This window comes from Rana temporaria, chromosome 5, assembly GCF_905171775.1.
Source record: "Rana temporaria chromosome 5, aRanTem1.1, whole genome shotgun sequence".
Classification (NCBI taxonomy): domain Eukaryota; kingdom Metazoa; phylum Chordata; class Amphibia; order Anura; family Ranidae; genus Rana; species Rana temporaria.
In genome coordinates, this window is record NC_053493.1 from 5,850,593 (window position 1) to 5,870,620 (window position 20,028).

Sequence of the window (20,028 nt, forward strand, 5' to 3'; positions counted from 1 at the left end):
AGTGCACAGTGAATTTGCCTTTAGTAAACAACCCCCATAATACACAGGTGATTATTCATTGGATATTATACAGATTTGCTACATCTGTTTCTGTTGTAGATCCTGCCTTGTAGCTCTAATGCCCCGTACACACCATCACTTTATGTGATGAAAAAAAACGACATTTTCTGTGAAGTAAAAAATGACGTTTTTGAAACTTCAATTTTTAAAGACGAAGTTGCCTACACACCATCGTTTTTCTCACAATGTTCTAGCAAAGCGAGGTTACATTCCACCACGTTTTTCCATTGAAGCTCGCTTCATAAGTAGATTCTGGGCATGCGCGGGTGAAAAAACGTCGTTTTAAACGACGTTTTTTGCTACACACGGTCAATTTCTGTGAAGTAAAAGTTGACGTTTTGAAAAACGACACATAAAATTGAAGCATGCTTCAATTTATTTTGGTCGTTTTTTAGAAGACATAAAACTACGTTTTCCCCCACACACGGTCAATTAAAGTGACGTTTTTAAAAACGTCATTTTTTTGTCATCACATAAAGTGATGGTGTGTACGCGGCATAAGTCCTCGTTCACACTGAACACAGGTTTGAAATCGTGCGAGTTCAGCTGAACTCACACAATTTCAAACCCACATTTCAGTGCGATCTGAAAGACATTTGTCCGGGTTCATGCACAGATGTCTATTGAAATCGCCTTTGAAGTTGCCAAAAGTAGTGCAGCAGTGAAAGTCGGCGTCGCACTGATTGGCACAGTGCCGTTGCTGACAATAGGCTGTGATTTGACATGTCAAGTCGCGCTGATGTGAACGGGGGCTAAAGGAATGTCCTTTGTTGATGATCAGTTGATTGATCCATGTTGTCTGTACTATGAATTCCTTCCATACAGGTGTGTAAGGAGGATTTCTGTTTTTCTCTGTGCTGCACGGAGTTAATTAGTAAATGTTACCTGCCACTTCCTGGATCTGCGCTGGGTGTGGTTTGACACGTTTGTCATTTGTACTTTCACTTTGGAAGACGTAACGGAAAAGGCAGTAAGGTAATGACTTTCTGCTTGTTATTAAAGTATAAATTGTATTAATAGTGCTCAGTGTTCCTCAGAAGATCCGGAGGTTGTATAAGAAGTGACAGTTGTGTAGAAAGTAAAGGGCAGTAATCTCTATAGGATGTTCATGTGGATTTATAGGACAGGGCCTGCAGTGTAAGGAAATACAAATCTGTGTGTTCTTCTGTCCGATAACTTGGGACGCGCACTTTCTTCCTTATTGCATCTGATCTAATTATTATCTGTGATGCTCCAACATACTTCAGGTATTTTGATAACCATAGATATACAGTAAGCACAAATTGCAGACAGAACTTTAAAATCTCATATTCCAGTTCATTGTGGAGGGTGGTGATTAGTACACATTAACCACTTAACCCCCGGACCAAAATGCAGCTAAAGGACCAGGCCCCTTTTTGCAAATCGGCACTGCGTCGCTTTAACTGACAATTGCGCGGTCGTGCGACGTGGCTCCCAAACAAAATTGGCGTCCTTTTTTTCCCACAAATAGAGCTTTCTTTTGATCACCTCTGCGATTTTAATTTTTTGCGCTATAAACAAAAATAGAGCGACAATTTTGAAAAAAAAATGCAATATTTTTTACTTTTTGCTATAATAAATATCCCCCAAAAATATATATATAAAAAAAATGTTTTCCTCAGTTTAGGCCGATACGTATTCTTCTACCTATTTTTGGTAATAAAAATCGCAATAAGCGTTTATCGATTGGTTTGCGCTAAATTTATAGCGTTTACAAAATAGGGGATAGTTTTATTGCATTTTTATTATTATTTTTTTTTTTTTTACTACTAATGGCGGCGATCAGCGATTTTTTTCGTGACTGCGACATTATGGCGGACACTTCGGACAATTTTGACACATTTTTGTGACCATTGTCATTTTCACAGCAAAAAATGCATTTAAAATGCACTGATTATTGTGGAAATAACAGTTGCAGTTTGGGAGTTAACCACAGGGGGCGCTGATGGGGTTATGTGTGACCTGAAGTGTGTTTACAACTGTAGGGGGGGTGTGGCTGTAGGTGTGACGTCATCGATTGTGTCCCCCTATAAAAGGGATCACACGATCGATGACGCCGCCACAGTGAAGAACGGGGAAGCTGTGTTTACATACAGCTCTCCCCGTTCTTCAGCTCTGGGGACCGATCGCGTGACGCCAGCGGCAATCAGGTCCCGCGGTCACGGAGCTTCGGACCGGGTCGTGGGAGCGCAACCATGACCCCACGGCTGGGCTTAAATGGCAACGTACATATACGTTGATGTGCCCAGCCGTGCCATTCTGCCGATGTATATCGTCGTGCAGCAGTCCTTAACCACTTCCCTACTGTGCACCTACACCCCCTTCCTGCCCAGACGGAATTTTAGCTTCCGGCACTGCGTCGCTTTAACTGACAATTGCACGGTCATGCGACGTGGCTCCCAAACAAATTCGACGTCCTTTTTTTCCCACAAATAGAGCTTTCTTTTGGTGGTATTTTATCGCCTGTGCCGTTTTATATTTTTTGCATTTATAAACAAAAAAAAGCGACAATTTTGAAAAAAATAAATATTTTTTACTTGTTGCTATAATAAATAGCCCAATTTTTTTTTTAAAAAAATGATTTTTTTTTCTCAGTCTGAGGCCGATACGTATTCTACATATTTTTGGTAAAAAAATAAACGACTGGTTTGCGAAAAAGTTATAGCGCCTACAAAATAGGGGACAGAATTATTGTTTTTTATTATATTTTTTACTAGTAATGGCGGGGATCTGCGATTTTTATTTTTATTTTTTGGGACTGCGACATTATGGCGGACACATCGGACACTTTTGACACATTTTTGGCACCATTCACATTTATACTGCTATAAATATGCACTAATTACTGTATAAATGTGACTGGCATTGAAGGGGCTGACACTAGGGGGCGAGGAAGGGGTTAAATGTGTACCCTGCATAGTGTTTCTAACTGTGGGGGAAGGGGACTGATTGGGGGAGGTGAACGATCTGTGTCCCTATGTACAAGGGACACAGATCGGTCTCCTCTCTCCCTGACAGGACGTGGATCTGTGTGTTTACACCTCATCATTACACACACAGATCCACGTCCTTGTCTCTGTAACCGCCGATCGCGGGTGCCTGGCGGACATCGCGGCCGCCAGGCACGCGCCTCGGCATCTCAGTGATGCGGCGGGCACGCGCGCCCCCCGGAGGAGCGGAGGCCGTAAAAAGACGGCGAGTCAGAGATTTAGAACCACCCTGCGGCCGTATATAGTCGTACGGCCGTCGGGAAGTGGTTAAAATCCTGTGGCAGAGGATTCCTGGACGCATCCAAGTTCATCCAAAAGGTCTGTGGCAGAGACCGTCTGGATATTAGTTTGTGCATCATACCAGCTGTTAGGCCATGTGAGAGGAGACTATCCAGGTGAGCAATACCCACTCAATAGTTGAGAGTGGAGACTGATTGACTATTTTGAGCATTCTGTACCGTGTGCCTGAACCTTCCCCTACTCTTCTCCTCACTTCTATTTTCTCTTCTTCAAGTTACCCTGCAGTGAAAATAAAACCCAACTGTTGAAGGTTTTACATCAGTCTGGACATTGCATTTATTATGGACTTTCCCACCCTGACAACGAAGCTATAAAAGGTAACGTGCAAACCCAAACTTTTACCAGCAGCTCCTTCGGGGGTAGTGCTACAGGTATATAAACCACAACAATTAACTTCTCTTATTTTCTTCTTGGTCTGTTAAATGTACAATTAGAAGAGTCTTGTTATATTGCTATATCTGTTCAAATACCTGTTGATTCTGCCAGAAATCTTGTCAGCTGATAACTTCATGCGTTCTCTGCCTGTGCTCACTGTTATCATTTAATCACTTGCTGACCTGCCATAGTAAACCCAGAGCTCATAACTGTCCCTGATTTCAAGGGACTGACCCTGATTTGGAGCAATGTCCCTCTTGTCCCTCCTGTTCCCCTCATTTGTCCCTCAAATTGGTCTGATCTATATAGTTAGTTATAGTTTATCTATCAAAAAGTGTTTCCCATGGCTAAAGCTTTTATCCAATTTCTAAATTGCTGAATTTGTGAATTTTAATAGCCAATATACTGTAAAGGAATAGTAGAGGTAGAAAAAAGCCTTTGTGGATTTAATTAACTTTTTTTTTTTTTTGGTTAATTCTCCTTTAAGGCGGTGTGGCAGGGGTGTGTCCTATCCCTACATATATTTGCTAGTAGGTGTCCCTCATTCCAATCTCAAAATGTTGGGAGGTATGTAAATATAATAAAGTAGTGTAAAAAAAGGCCTATAATACACTGCTTAGCGCCACTTGGATGAATACCTATACAAAACCTAGAGTAAAAGAAAAAAGATCTAAATCTTAGGTTAACTGCTAAATGAATAGCAGACGACCTAAACAAAAGCAGCTGTTTAAAAAGAAAAGCATATATAAACAAGTACTCTTAGGCCCCGTACACACGACCAAACATGTATGCTGAAACTGGTCCACGGGCCAGTTTCAGCATACATGTTCGGTCGTGTGTAGGCGCGAGCGGGCCGAATTCCAGCAAACATTTGCCCGCCGGGCCTTTTCCCAGCGGGCAAATATTCCTGGACGTGTTTTAAAACCGTCCGCTGGAATCCTGCCCGCTCGGACATGTACAGTCTTCAGTACAGACCTACCGTACATGTCCGAGCGCCCGCCGTCCCTCGCATGCGTCGAATGACTTCGACGCATGCGTGGAAGCCTTTAAATGGCAGGCCCGCCCACGTTGCCGCGTCATCGTCGCAGTGACGACGCGGACACGCCACGCGTAGTGTTTACGCGAGGACTTCTGTACGATGGTTAGTACAACCATCGTACAGAAGCCCTCTGGCAGGCATGTACGGTGAAAACGGTCCGACGGACCGCTTTCATCGTACATGTTTGCTCGTGTGTACCGGGCCTTACACTTATTGAAAAGGTAAGTCCATTCAACAAAAATAAAGCACAACAGCGCTACTCTATAGGTGGTGTTATCCCTCCCACCAAACAGTCCAAAAATCAATGCTGAGAAGCAGATGAGAAATGTCCCAGAAGAAGTGTTGAAAAAGAAAGAAAAATAGCAGCGTGCACCATCCACCAAAAATCTTCTTAATTCACCAGTTGTGATCACTCGCCCCGTCGGGGTTCAAACTCACCGGAATGAAATATATAATACGCCTTTCAGTGAATAACACTTCATTAACCATGGATCTCAGCGCACAGCTTCTATCATGGAACCAGGTGCTTTAAGGACCCTCAGGTAAAACAAGCATGAACAGAAAAAGCCACCATAGCGTAATTCAACTTTTAATATGTAAAACCCTCAAGTCCCAGTACATCAGGCTCCCCTTATATATTCAACGTACATTCATTCAAACAGTAATAAGCATTAGAAAATATCACCAGATCCTCATGCGATCGGCGTCAGTGTCTCCTCCTCGCACCGCTGACAGGATACCAGGCAGAGTTACAGCTGCCTCTTCCTGTTTCGGTGGAGCGCGGGGATCCTTCAAATCCCAGCGGCACAAACGTGTACATATACATGTATGCATAGGCATGCGCAAGGGGTGTGCCTGGGCACACCCTAATCCTGGGGTTGGCAACCCGTCAATCGTGATCTACCTGCTGATCGTGGAAAGGTGACAGGTAAACCCCCGATCCTTCCTTGCCGACCCCAGAATCTGGGGCAGGGCTGGGATATAGTGGAACCGATCTGTAATTTCCTCCTGCAGCAGCTGAAAGTAGGCTTTTCCTCCTCTCCCTCTCCTCGACATTCAGCTGCTACAGGAGCAAAATACAGGGGGATCGGTACCAATATATGCCACCGCCGCCACCCCTTCTGTCCCTATTCATCTTCATTCTGCTGCCTGGATCTCCCTTTCTCCACCCCAATGTTTGAGGTGCACACCCTAATGCAATAGACTGCGCACGCCTATGCATGTATGTCATTGTGCCAGCTCCAGATTAGGAGCAAACAAAGCGCCCCCCCCCCCCAGGGCGTGCAGCACACCCCTCCGGGTATCATGTGATTGCTATGATTGGTCACAGCAATCACATGATAACAATGTAAACAAACTGTCATGAATGGCTTTCCATTATTTTATTTTAGGTACTTATATAGCACCGTCAATTTACGCAGCGCTTTACATATACATCGGTCCCTACTCTCAAGGAGCTTTCAATCTAGGGTCCCTAACACACATTCATACATATACTGGGGCCAATTTAGACAGGATCTGATTAACCTACCAGCATGTCTTTGGAGTGTGGGAGGAAACTAGACCTCCCGGAGCTAACCCACACCGGCACATAGAGAACATGCAAACTCCAGGCAAATCGTGTCTTGGTTGGGATTCAAACCAGTGACCCTTTTTGTTGCTAGGTGAAAGTGTGAACCACTACACCACTGTACTGCCCATTAATTCATAAAAAGGCTTGCTTACTGTTGTGATCTGTGATCGGCTCACAGCAATCACATGATACCTGACTACCTGTTCCATGTGATTATCTGTAGCCAATCACAGAACACAACCAAACGCAAGCTGTTTATGAATGGTTAATCCGTTAACGACAACTAAAACTATTGCTTATCCAGTGATCTTTGCTGTATAAGCAATAACAGTGTAAACAAATATATATATATATATCACCCCACCCCAGAGTAGTACAGTTTCACTTTGGTGACACAGAGCTACTCTAGTAGCAGGATGTAAAATTTTTTTTAAATTGAATAAAAAATTACAACATTTTATTTTACATACTGTCACCAGTCAGTGTCACTGATCACCACTATACCTATTATATGATGACACTGTACTGCACTGGTGACAGTATGTAAGATTTTTTTTTTTTCTTTAATTCGCCATGCCTTTATTACTAAATGCCTCATGCCGTGTACACACAGCCGTTTTTCACGATGTGAAAAAAGATTTTTTTTTTAACGTCATTAAAAACGATTGTGTGTGGGCTCAAGAGCATTTTTCGCGCCGTTAAAAATGGGCATTAAAAATTTAGAACATGCTCTAAATTTTAGGGTCGTGTGTGGGCTATAACGACGTGAAAAAAACGTGCATGCTCAGAAGCAAGTTATCAGATGGGAGCGCTTGTTCTGGTAAAACTAGCATTCGTAATGGAGATAGCACATTCATCACGCTGTAACAGACTGAAAAGCGCAAATCGTCTCTCACCAAACTTTTACTAACACAAAATCAGCAAAAGCAGCCCCAAGAGTGGCGCCATCTGAATGGAACTTCCCCTTTATAGTGCCGTCGTACGTGTTGTACGTCACCATGCTTTGGTCGAGCATTTTTTTTTTTACGATCGTGTGTATGCAAGGCAGGCTTTACAAGAATCGGGTTGAAAAAAACGTTGTTTTTTCTAGACCATTAAAAATGGTCGTGTGTACGCGGCATCAGACTACTTTCCAAAATGGGATCAGTTGGGGGTATTTGTACTTTCCTGATGTTATAGGGCCTCAAGAAATGAGACAAGTCATCAGTACATCAGGATTGATGAATTTTCAAATATGTGTAGCAGGCACGCTGTTTCTGAATCATGTGAAAAACCCATAGACTATAATGTAAAAATATTCATTATGCAATTCCTGTTTTAGCCACAAGAGGGGAGTATGGAGATTTCATCTTTCCCCCTAGTGCTCAGTGTTGACAGTTGCAACATTTTCTGCCAGCAGAATGGGATCATTTCTTTCAACATGCAGAGCATTCTGGGACATGTAGTCCCACAGCCAGGACTTAAAGTCGAGTTCCACCCAAAAGTGGAACTTTCCGCTTATCTGATTCTTCCCCTCTCTGGTGCCACATTTGGCACCTTTCAGGGGAAGGGGGAAACGGGTACCTTTTTGTGACAGGTACCCATTCCCACTTCTGGCGGGCCATTCAGGAAGTGCAGTGCTCTTTGCGCATGCGCAGTAGGGACCCGGCTGTGAAGCCACAAGGCTTCACTGCTGGGTTCCCTTACCAGCAATGGCGGCAACACCTGAGAGCCGATAGAAACATCAGCTAGGGGGGGCCGACATCACTGATTCCAGGACAGGTAAGTGTCCTAATATTAGTACAGTATGTGTAGCTGCTGACTTTTAATTTTTGGTAGGGTTGCCACCTGTACAGGAATGACCCAGACAGTCCGGATTTTGGCATTTGTGCCTGGGATTCTGTCCTCCTGAAACCCGGACACAGCAGCATTCCTCCAGTCCTTTCCAGTGTGGGAACTCAGTGTTAACATCTTCATTTCACACAAACATATGGAGGAAACTCGCTTTACAAATAACCTCCAGATGACAGCAATTGGTCTGACAACAGATTCCAGATGGTAACAGGAGATTTCGGGGGGCCACTGATGGCTGACGCGTTTCAAAGAGATACCTTCTTCCTCAGAGCCTAACCAATTAATGCTGCCAGCTACGGCTTAACTGCTTTCTCCCTCCCACTCCAAAAGGGCATTCAGTACTGATGCGGCTGTGCAGGGGAACTTATCTCTTGTTGTTTAACCACTTCCATACAGGGTACTTACGGAGCTTCCCGCCCAAGCCAATTTTCAGCTTTCAGCACTGTCGCACTTTGAATGGCGATTGCGCGGTCGTGCTACACTGTACCCAAACAAAATTGGCGTCCTTTTTTCCCCACAAATAGAGCTTTCTTTTGGTGGTATTTGATCACCTCTGCAATTTTTTTTTTTTTGCGCAACAACTAAAAAAAGGCTGAAAATTTGGAAAAAAAATTACGTTTTTATTTTTTTTCTGTTAATTTTTTTGTAAATAAGTTTTCTCTTTCAATTACGGGCACTGATATGGCGGCACTAATGGGCACCGATGAGATGGCACTGATGGACATCGATGAGGTAGTACTGACGGGCACAGATGAGGTGGCACTGATTGGCACACATAGGCGGCACTGATGGGCACACATAGGCGGCACTGATGGGCACACATAGGCGGCACTGATGGGCACTCATGGGTGGCACAGATGGGCACTCATGGGCGGCACAGATGGGCACTCATGGGCGGCACTGATGGATACTTATGGGTGGCACAGATGGGCACTGATAGGTGGGCACTGGGCATGGATGGGCACTGTGGGGTGGCACTGATGGACACTGGGGTGGCGCTGATGGACACTGGGGTGGCGCTGATGGACACTGGGGTGGCAGCACTGATTTTTGCCAGGTTGCCAGTCAGTGCCCATTTGTGGGCACTGACTGGCATCTTTTTTTTAATGCTTTTTTTTTTTTTTTTTTTAGACTTTTTTTTTTGCAGGCTTTTTTTTTTTTTTTTTGCCCACCCTGGTGCTCCAGGGTGGGCATCCCTGGTGGTCCAGTGTGGCGATCCGAGGGGGTGCTGCGCTGATAAACAATCAGCGCGAACCCCCCCTGTCAGGAGAGCCGCCGATCGGCTCTCCTCTACTCGCGTCTGTCAGACGCTAGTGAGGAAGAGCCGATCAACGGCTCTTCCTGTTTACATCGTGATCAGCCGTGATTGGACACGGCTGATCACGTGGTAAAGAGTCTCCGCCGGAGGCTCTTTACCGAGATCGGAGATGCAGGGTGTCAGACTGACACCCCGCATCACCGATCGCCGCGATGCGCGCCCCCACGGGCGCGCGCGGCATGAAATCCTGCAGGACGTTCTAGAACGTCCTGTCAGGATTTCACAACCACTTCCCGGACGTAAATCGGCTATAGGCCGGGCGGGAAGTGGTTAAGCTCCATGCTCGTGATGTGAGATAGCCTGTCTGCAACCTCGAGGACCGATTCCCCGGAGTGTGTAGGAGCAGAGAGAGAGAGATGGAATTTTCCTGCGAATTGACTTTGCTGGAGGATTTCAGAGGAAGATGGGAGATGAGCTGCTGATGAGAGGAGGGGAATGGGGGCTCTGTCATGTGAAATGAATGAGTGTCCTGCCTGGAGCTGTCAAACTTTCCACCCGCGGGACCAGTTAACTGGGATGTCAGCCATAGTGGCAGCATCGCTCCTCCACTGAACATAGGGTCATGCATCATGCACAGCTTGACTATCCTTACAGGGTTACACAGTCTGTTCATTCAGCCAGGCTGCTATCCAGCACATAACATCATAAAGGCGATCCTCAGTGCCACATTTCACATCCAGCAGGCTGGGTTGCAGATCGGACTTTGCTGTAATGTCCATCGCCTTTGCACCCTGGAGTTCTTTCAGCACCATGCTGTGCTGGGATAGATTCTTGGCACAGGACAAGCCATTACTGGCCATATCAGACCTCATGGGAAGAACCCATGCCTTTCCACCACACACCCAAGGGGTGTGCCGTGATAATTTCCAGGTGAGCAGGTGGCACGGAGAGACATGTACCCACCAAGCCGGGGACTGCCAGATGACCAAGCACTGTACAGCCCGCCGGGGACCAAGGGTACATACCGATACCTGTGTGACCTACTGGGCGGTGTACTTACCAAGAGTACCACCAGAGGAATACAGTACACACCGGGAAAAAAAAACCTTCCCCCATACTGTACACACCAGAGGACTCCCCTGTCGCCCCATACTACACGAGGAAACCTTCCCCCACCCCCTCAAAATTACACTGGGAGGTCCCCCAAACATTACACAATACATATACACTATAATGCACATTATGTACTGTACACTATATTGTACATTACAGACTGGGCAAAATTTTAAAACCGCAAAAACAAAATGAAGGTTTTGGAGTGGCCTAGTCAAAGTCCGTACTTAAATCCGATTGAGATGCTGTATAATGACCTTAACCCTTTCATGACTAAGCCTATTTCTGACATTTGTTGCTTGCAAGTTAAAATACATATTTTTTGCTAGAAAATTACTTGGAACCCCCAAACATTATATATATTTTTTAGCAGAGAATCTAGAGAATAACATATTTGCACAGCAGTTTTTCAAACGCAATTTTTTAGGAAGAAATACACTTTCATGAATTAAAAAAACAGTAAAGTTAGCCCTATTTTTTTTGTATAATGTGAAAGATGATGTTACACCGAGTAAATAGATAACCATCATGTCATGCTTTGAAATTGTGCACACTCGTGACATGGTGACAATCTACAGTACCTAAAAATCTCTACAGTGGGAATCGAAAGTTTGGGCACCCCAGGTAAAAATTTGTATTAATGTGCATAACGAAGCCAAGGAAAGATGGAAAAATCTCCAAAAGGCATCACATTACAGATTAGACATTCTTATAATAGGTCAAAAAAAGTTAGATTTTATTTCCATCATTTACACTTTAAAAATTACAGAAAACAAAAAAATGGCGTCTGCAAAAGTTTGGGCACCCTGCAGAATTTCTAGCATGCACTGCCCCCTTTGCAAAGCTGAGACCTGCCAGTGTCATGGATTGTTTTCAATCATCGTCTGGGAAGACCAGGTGATGTCAATCTCAAAGGTTTTAAATGCCCAGACTTATCTGACCTTGCCCCAACAATCAGCACCATGGGTTCTTCTAAGGCAGTTGTCTAGAAAACTATGGGCCAGATTCACATACATTTGCGGCAGCGTAACGTATGTCATTTACGTTACACCGCCGCAAGTTTTCAGTGCAAGTGCTTGATTCACAAAGCACTTGCCTGTAAACTTGCGGCGGCGTAGCGTAAAGCCGTCTGGCGCAAGCCCTCCCAATTCAAATGGGGCGTGTATCATTTAAATTAGGCGCGTTCCCGCGCCGAACGTACTGCGCATGCTCCGTTTTGAAATTTCCCGCCGTGCTTTGCGCAAAATGACGTCGCACCAACGTAATTTTTTGAACGGCGACGTGCGTTACGTCCTTTCCTATTCCCAGACGTCTTACGCAAAAAAAAAATGTTTAAATTTGACGCGGGAACGACGGTCATACTTTAACATGGCCTGTCCATTTTTACACTACCTAAATAGCATTCGCAACTTTACGACGGGAAAAGCAGACTAGCGACGACGTAAGAGAATGCGACGACCGCGCGTACCTTCGTGGATCGCCGTAAACAGCTAATTAGCATACCCAACGCGGAAAACAACGCAAACTCCACCCAGCGGGCGCCGAAGTACTGCATCCTAAGATCCGAAGGCGTACGAATCCGTACGCCTGTTGGATCTTAGCCAAATGCCGTTGTATCTTTGTTTGAGAATTCAAAATAAAGATACGATGCTGCAAATTTGAAAGTACGCCGGAGTATCAGCAGATACTCCGGCATACTTTTTCTGTGAATCTGGCCCTGAAACTGAAAATAGTTGTCGCTCACAAAGCTGGAGAAGCTATAAGAAGATAGCAAAGCGTTTTCAGATGTCAATATCCTCTGTTCGGAATGTAATTAAGAAATGGCAGTCATCAGGAACAGTGGAAGTTAAAGCAAGATCTGGAAGACCAAGACAAATATCAGACAGAACAGCTCGCAGGATTGTGAGAAAAGCAATTCAAAACCCACGTTTGACTGCACGATCCCTCCAGAAAGATCTGGCACACACTGGAGTTGTGGTAAACTATTCCACTATAAAGAAATACTTGTACAAATATGGTCTTCATGGAAGAGTCATCAGAAGAAAACCTCTTCTACATCCTCACCACGAAAATCAGCGTTTGAACTTTGCGAATGAACATATAGACAAGCCTGATGCATTTTGGAAACAAGTTCTGTGGACCGATGAGGTTAAAATAGAACTTTTTGGCCGGAATGAGCAAAGGTACGTTTGGAGAAGAAAGAGCACAGAATTTAATGAAAATAACCTCTGTCCAACTGTGAAGCATGGGGGTGGATCAATCATGCTTGATGCCATCTGTGAAAAAGTTAAAGAGAGGATGGCTTCTACAAATGGATAATGATCCTAAACACACCTCAAAATCCACAGGGGATAAACTGAAGGTTTGGCCATGGCCTTCACAATCTCCTGACCTCAACATAATTGAAAATCTATGGATAGACCTTTAAAAGAGCAGTGCGTGGCAGACAGCCCAGAAATCTCAAAGAACTGGAAGACTTTTGTAAGGAAGAATGGGCAAAGATACCTCAAACAAGAATTGAAAGACTCTTGGCTGGCTACAAAAAGCGTTTACAAGCTGTGATACTTGCCAAAGGGGGCAGTGCAAGATATTAGCTCTGCAGGGTGCCCAAACTTTTGCAGACGCCATTTTTTTGTTTTCTGTAATTATAAAAGTGTAAACGATGGAAATAAAATCTAACTTTTTTGGACATATTATAAGAATGTCTAATCTGTAATTTGATGCCTTTTGGAGATTTTTCCATCTTTCCTTGGCTTCGTTATGCACATTAATACAAATTTTTACCTGGGGTGCCCAAACTTACGATCCCCACTGTATATAAGCGACGCTTTAAAGAAAATAACGGTTACCAGGTTAGAGTTAAGGCCCATACACACGATCTGACTTCTCGTCAACACCGCTCCGATGGACGTGTTTTATCGGACAATCCGACCGTCTGTACGCTCAACAAAATAAACAAAAAAACTACTGTACGCTCAACCACCTGTGCAGATTATCTAAAGTATTCTTCTATTTCCAGAGATACTCCACATAGCTTATTTTAATTATTTACAAAATGAAATGAAGTACACGTTACATATACACATTCCCCCCTCTCCCCATAACTATTGACCAAGCAATCCAAGAAAGCCTACACATTTAGAGATACCAGCTGAGCCGTTACAGGTTATTAATAGAGCGGTACTAATGGTCCATTGCGTCTGCATTAGTGGACAGGGATTTCGTCCAGATGTCCCATATTTTATAGAATTTCTTAGCACAGCCACGCGACAGGTAAGTAGCCTTGTATAGTGGCAGAGCCGAGTTCACTAACCTGTGCGGACGAAGCCTTCCATTGGAGTACTACAGATTTACGAGCATAATAAAGTAAATCAGAATTTTTAAAGAGCAACTGTCATCTCTGTCCCTCAGTGGCTCCTCCTCTGATCCGCTGTTGACTCACAGACCGTCCCATTCACTTTATTGGGAATGTTGGTGATGCGGCAGTGACACCACAAGGTGAGGGATGTTGTAGGAAGGATGATCCGCACACCGGTTGTTGCTCTTAAAAAAATCTTAATTGTATTGAAAAGCCACAGCGTACAAACACAGATAGAATCAGTTGATGCGTTTCAGCCTATAATGCCTTAATCATAACCACATTAGACATAAAACTTTGAAATAAATAGTAGCTCTAAAGATCACATGCTCCACCCCTTAATTGTCTTAATTGACCGAAGGCAATTGTAGGAAAGGAGAATCAGCTGCAATACATACTAGGTGGTCCATGTGTATGCCACTAATTTTCACAGACCTTGTGGTAATAATATACACATGTATGTACACATATATATATGCACATATACACATGTGCATAAGAAAAAACACCATAAGATTCAAAAATAAAAAAATTAAGAATAAGAAAAAATTAAAACAACAACCCAGGTATGTGAAAAAACCAAGCTCAAACTTACCACCCAAACAGCAAGCCAAATTCAACTGTCTAACTGTATGTTAAAAGCAGAGGATTGGTTGCACACATTTGCAAATGCATGGATAAGCTACAGGCCACTTCACTGCTCTCTGCGTATCTGTAGTCCTAACTAAACTGATATAGTTTCCTCAATAGGAGGCATACAAATACTAATGAGTAGATGGAGGACAGGTGACTAGGAGTATGTGTCCCCGCCTCCACCTAGGAATGGTATGGTAGTGAGAAGCATTGGAAAAGACGCATAAGGGTAAATATATAAAAATATCAAAATCGCATCTCCATCCCTGTAATATGACATAGAACATGGTTTGGGACTTTGAATGAGGCATATAGACTGCTACACCAGCACATGCCTCCATCCCCGAAATTGGAAAAAGAAAAGAAGTTGGGACTTTAAATGAGATGTGATTTGATGCAAACAGTGGTAAAGTAATAAATGCGTAATAACCAAGCTCAAACTTATCACCCAAACACTACCATACCATACCATTCCTAGGTGGAGGCGGGGACACATACTCCTAGTCACCTGTCCTCCATCTACTCATTAGTATTTGTATGCCTCCTATTGAGGAAACTATATCAGTTTAGTTAGGACTACAGAAACGCAGAGAGCCGTGAAGTGGCCTGTAGCTTATCCATGCATTTGCAAATGTGTGCAGCCAATCCTCTGCTTTTAACATACAGTTAGACAGTTGAATTTGGCTTGCTGTTTGGGTGGTAAGTTTGAGCTTGGTTATTACGCATTTATTACTTTACCACTGTTTGCATCAATTCGTATTTCATTTAAAGTCCCAACTTCTTCTCTTTTTCCAGGTATGTGAAAAAGACCCCAGAGGAGAGGAAGGGCACTGGGGAGAGGCATTCTAATGTAAATGCAAATCCAGATCCCACCTCAAGTGTAACCCCTGAGGTGATCTAGTTTTTAATCTGAAAATCCACCATGCCTCTCTCCCCATTAGCTTTTTTTTTCCCTGTCACCTCCTCTGGGCGAGACAACCGTTCTATTCCTCTGAAACGGAATGAGGAGAGATCGCTCTGATGACATTCTCTAAAGTGACGTGTTGCATTAGAAATATTTCAAGCATTCAGATTATTTGTGTCACAATAGTGTACCCCTGTGTGGGTTCTCAAAGAACGTGTGGTACAACCTACCCAAAGCATGTAGAATACTTGAGTAAAGACTCGATTCATCACAAGTAATCCATCCATAATTGTCTCCCCATTCCAAATCTTTCAATTTCACCAGGAGTTGCTTTGTGTCCCTAAAAAACCTGGAAGCCAAATTACTAAAGGCTGCAGCTGGCTGTACACCCACGTCCCACAGTTTTTTTTGTTTTTTCCTGCGTTTTATTTTTTACTGCTTTCCTGCTATTTGGCTGGTGATTATATATCCCAATTAGTCTTCGGGTCTACCGAGATTTCAATATTTGTAGGTGTTCTACTGCATCTTCATGTGGTTAAATGGTGGTGTTCTTTGATGTAGTCATCACTAATTAATAGAGTTTTTCTTTAACTATTTACTAGACATCATCACACCTCCACTTTGTATTTGTGCCCTTATTCCTTAGTGGCACCCCGTGAACTGAAGTTCCTACATATAAACGGTACATTCCAACATGTTTTGGTAGATTTTTAGACATTTACATAGATTCATGTAGCTTTTACGGTGGCGTATCTCCAGATACGCCGCCGTAATTTCAAATCTGCGCCGGCGTATCGTTACGCCGATTCTCAAAGGCAGATACGCTAAAAAAATAGGCTTCCTCCGCCGATGTAACTTGAATGCGGCGGCGTAGAATTGTGTGCAATATTACATTGGTCGCTAGGGGCGCTTCCATTGTTTTCGGCGTAGAATATGCAAATTACCTAGATACGCCGATTCACAAACGTACGTACGGCCGGCGCAATTTATTTACGTTGTTTACGTTAGGCTTTTTCGGCGTAAGGTTGCTCCTGCTATTAGGAGGCGCAGCCAATGTTAAGTATGGACGTTGTTCCCGCTTCGAAATTTTAATTTTTTACGTCGTAAGTCGTTCGCGAATAGGGCTGGACGTAATTTACGTTCACGTCGAAACCAATACGTCGTTGCGGCGTACTTGGGAGCAATGCACACTGGGATATGTACACGGACGGCGCATGCGCCGTTCATAAAACGCGTCAATCACGTCAGGTCATCACACATTAGCATAAAACACGCCTCCCTTCCACATTTGAATTACGTGGGTTTACGCCGACCCCATTTACGCTACGCCGCAACTTACGGAGCAAGTGCTTTGTGAATACTGCACTTGCTCCTGTAAGTTACGGCGGCGTAGCGTAAATACAATACGCTGCGCCGCCGTAAGAAGAAGTGCAGGTACATGAATCTAGCCCATTATTTATAAACACGGTTTTACTATTAAAGGTTGCTTCGCGACAATTTGCACATGTACTTTTGTTTATAAATGTATCTAGTTTTTATTGATACGATTTCATGTTTTATTGCATTTCCCCTGTATTATATATGATGATGGTTTAGAGCCAGTTCACACTGGGGCGACCTGGGATCCGACTTCATGTCGCCCCAAGTTGCCCCAAGTCGTGCGGTCGAGAAAATGAATGGAAGTGAATGGGAGCCGTCTTAATGTACACTACTGCAGTCACTCCGACTTCAGAAAAGGTTCCTGTACTACTTCAATTCGACTTCTAGGCTACTTGTAGGCAACTTGTACCCATTGATTTCAATGGAAGTTGCCTCAGAAGTCGGATCCCCTGTCTTAACTGAAGCAACAATACAGGAAGATAACATACATTTCTCAGGCAAACCCCTCCCCCCCACAGAGCTGATTGTTGTTCGATTGGCTACTGGAAAGCCTCCTGTCCTGGAGGCGACTTGAAGTTGCCTTGTACTGTCCTGAAGGCAACTTTTTTAATTCAATAGATTTTTATTGGGTTATATTTAAACACTTACAAAAATCACATGTATCGATGGAAGTAAGTAGAGATAATAACCATGCATAAAATTATACAACTTGTAGTCTGGACAGCAGAAATGAGCTTACTAAAGGTTTTGCAGGCGATCAGTGAAGATCAATCTTTTAAGATAAAGAAATGCACAATATCACTTCAATTACAATAGGCTCTAGACGTGTGCAAAATGAATTTGGAAACAAATACTATAAGAGAACATTAAGCTATCTTGGGTCATACTCTAACTAAAAGAGAGATTCAGGGTCTCAAGATCCGTGAATGAAAGCATAAATAATAGCAGTATCAAGAAGAGGACAGGCACCAAAGTCTATATGTTGTTTTCGTACCATTTTTTCCAAGGTGCCCATGATAAAGTATGAGTAGGAAGAGTAAGCAAAGGTACTGCCATCATTTTTTCATATTTGTAATGTAAATTGGTCAAGTCAATAACATCCAGAATACAAGGTGGAAATGGATCTTTCCACTTCCTTGTAATTGAAAGCCTTGCGGCCATAAGGATATGGACAATGGAGTTTCTGAGGTTCAATACAAAGTTTTCAATGCCCAGAGAAAGCAAAGCTAGTGCAGGGTTAGGGGTAATCTGAGTGCCCGATATAACAGAAATAATTGCAAATACCTCCTTCCAATAATTTGTAAGCAAAGGACAGCCCCACAAAATATGGAGTAAGTCGCCCTTAAGACCGCATAATCTCCAACATTTGTTCGAGTTTTCGTTACTAAATTTGGCTACGATATCCGGGGTATAATACCACCGTAAAGTGATTTTAATTGCTAGTTCCCATAGGGAAGTACATTTAGTAGATGATTGGTTGAGTCTGCATGCTGTACGCCATTGGTCATCTGTATATGACTGATCTAGATCTGATTCCCACTGTAAATGAGAAGAGGTTTTTGAAAATCTCTGCTTTTCTTGTAACAGATTATAAAATATGGTGATACCTTTTTTCCTAGGTTCGGGTGAGGAAAGATAAGACCACATTGAAGATTGTATACGTATGTCTTCTACATTCAATTTTTGCAGGCATTTTGTTATGAGAGAGAAGTGGTCCATATAGGATAGTGGTAAATTAAATTCAGATTGTATGGATTGGAACGATTTAACCACACCCTTATCATCATACAGGTCGCGGATGTATTTAATACCGTGATTTCCCCAAAGATCTAGTGGAACATATTTTAAAACTAGTTGTAGTACATTCAAGGGAATATTAGTTATATGATTGGATATGGAAGGGTCTACTGATTTTAAAACTGTGAGCCATGTATTAATGGAAACTTTCATTGTGGGAGGAAGTTGTGCAGGGATTTTGATCCCTATGTATGCTCCAAACAGCCATAGGTTGGCAGGACCATGACAGCAATAGGAGAACTCAATCTGACCCCAAGACGTAGTTGGAGAGTGATGAAACCATTCCTTCATTTGGGATAAAATAGAGGAATGAAAGTAGTCACGGAAATCAACATATCCCGCTCCCCCCCACAACTTATGTTTGATTAATTTATAGTGGGCACATCTTGACTTCTTTTCCTTCCAAATGAACTTGGAAAGGATAGATTGTAAAGATTTGAAGAAGTGGATGGGGATAGGTATAGGAAGACATCTAAACAAGTACAGTACCTGAGGTAAGTGCATCATTTTGAAGGCAGACATTCTACCCCACCAGGAGAACTCATGTTTTCCCAAATTTGATAAGTCAATTTGTAATCTTTTTCTAAGGGGAACGTAATTGTGTGTAAATAAAGATTTAGTGTTCCTAGACAGGTGAATGCCAAGATATGGAATACTGTGTTCTACCCAAGAGTAAGGGAATTGGTGCTGAAGCAGATTGTTCGTCACAGCATCAATACCTATATCCATGGCGTAAGATTTCTTGTCATTGATTTTGTAGAATGAAACTTTACTAAACCAGTTTAGAATTTTTCGAACTTCCAAAAGGGAAGAGGAAGGGGACGATAGAATTAATATTATATCGTCCGCAAACAGGCTGATCTTGTGAATGCGATCGCCAATAGAAATACCCGATACAGCCAAACTAGATCTAATATGTTCCGCTAGAGGTTCGATCATTAGGTTAAATACTAAGGGGGATAACGGGCAGCCCTGTCTAGTACCATTGGTGATACGAAAAGGTTTGGATAGCATATTAGAATTGAAGACACGTGCTGTAGGGTTTGAGTAAAGGGCTAGAATTGCTTTAAGTATAAAGCCATTAAAGCCGAATTTCTGTAGGGTCAGTGATAGATATGACCAATTGACCCTATCAAACGCTTTCTCCGCGTCTAATGATAGGAGCAGAGAAGGCGTTCTGGTTATATTTACATGGTGGATGATGTCTATTAATCTCCTAGTCGCGTCAGATGTTTGACGGCCTTTGGTGAAACCTGTCTGGTCCAAATTGATAAGGTTAGGGAGTAGGTCAACAATTCTATTAGCTAGTATTTTAGCATAGATTTTTAAATCGGTATTTAGGAGAGAAATGGGGCGAAAGTTTTGAGGGCAAGTTGGTTCTTTGCCAGGTTTAG

The 20,028-nt window shown here is 43.1% G+C and overlaps 1 protein-coding gene across 1 annotated transcript in view; it reads left to right on the plus strand.

Annotated features, from left to right (window-relative positions):
- The first annotated feature begins 3,652 nt into the window (after window positions 1–3,652).
- Window positions 3,653–20,028, plus strand: part of LOC120939757 (NACHT, LRR and PYD domains-containing protein 3-like) — a 220,999-nt gene continuing 204,623 nt past the window's right edge. The window contains exon 1 of the mRNA XM_040352092.1: window positions 3,653–3,688. The gene's annotated coding sequence lies outside the window, so the exon portion shown is untranslated. The remainder of the gene's footprint in view (window positions 3,689–20,028) is intronic.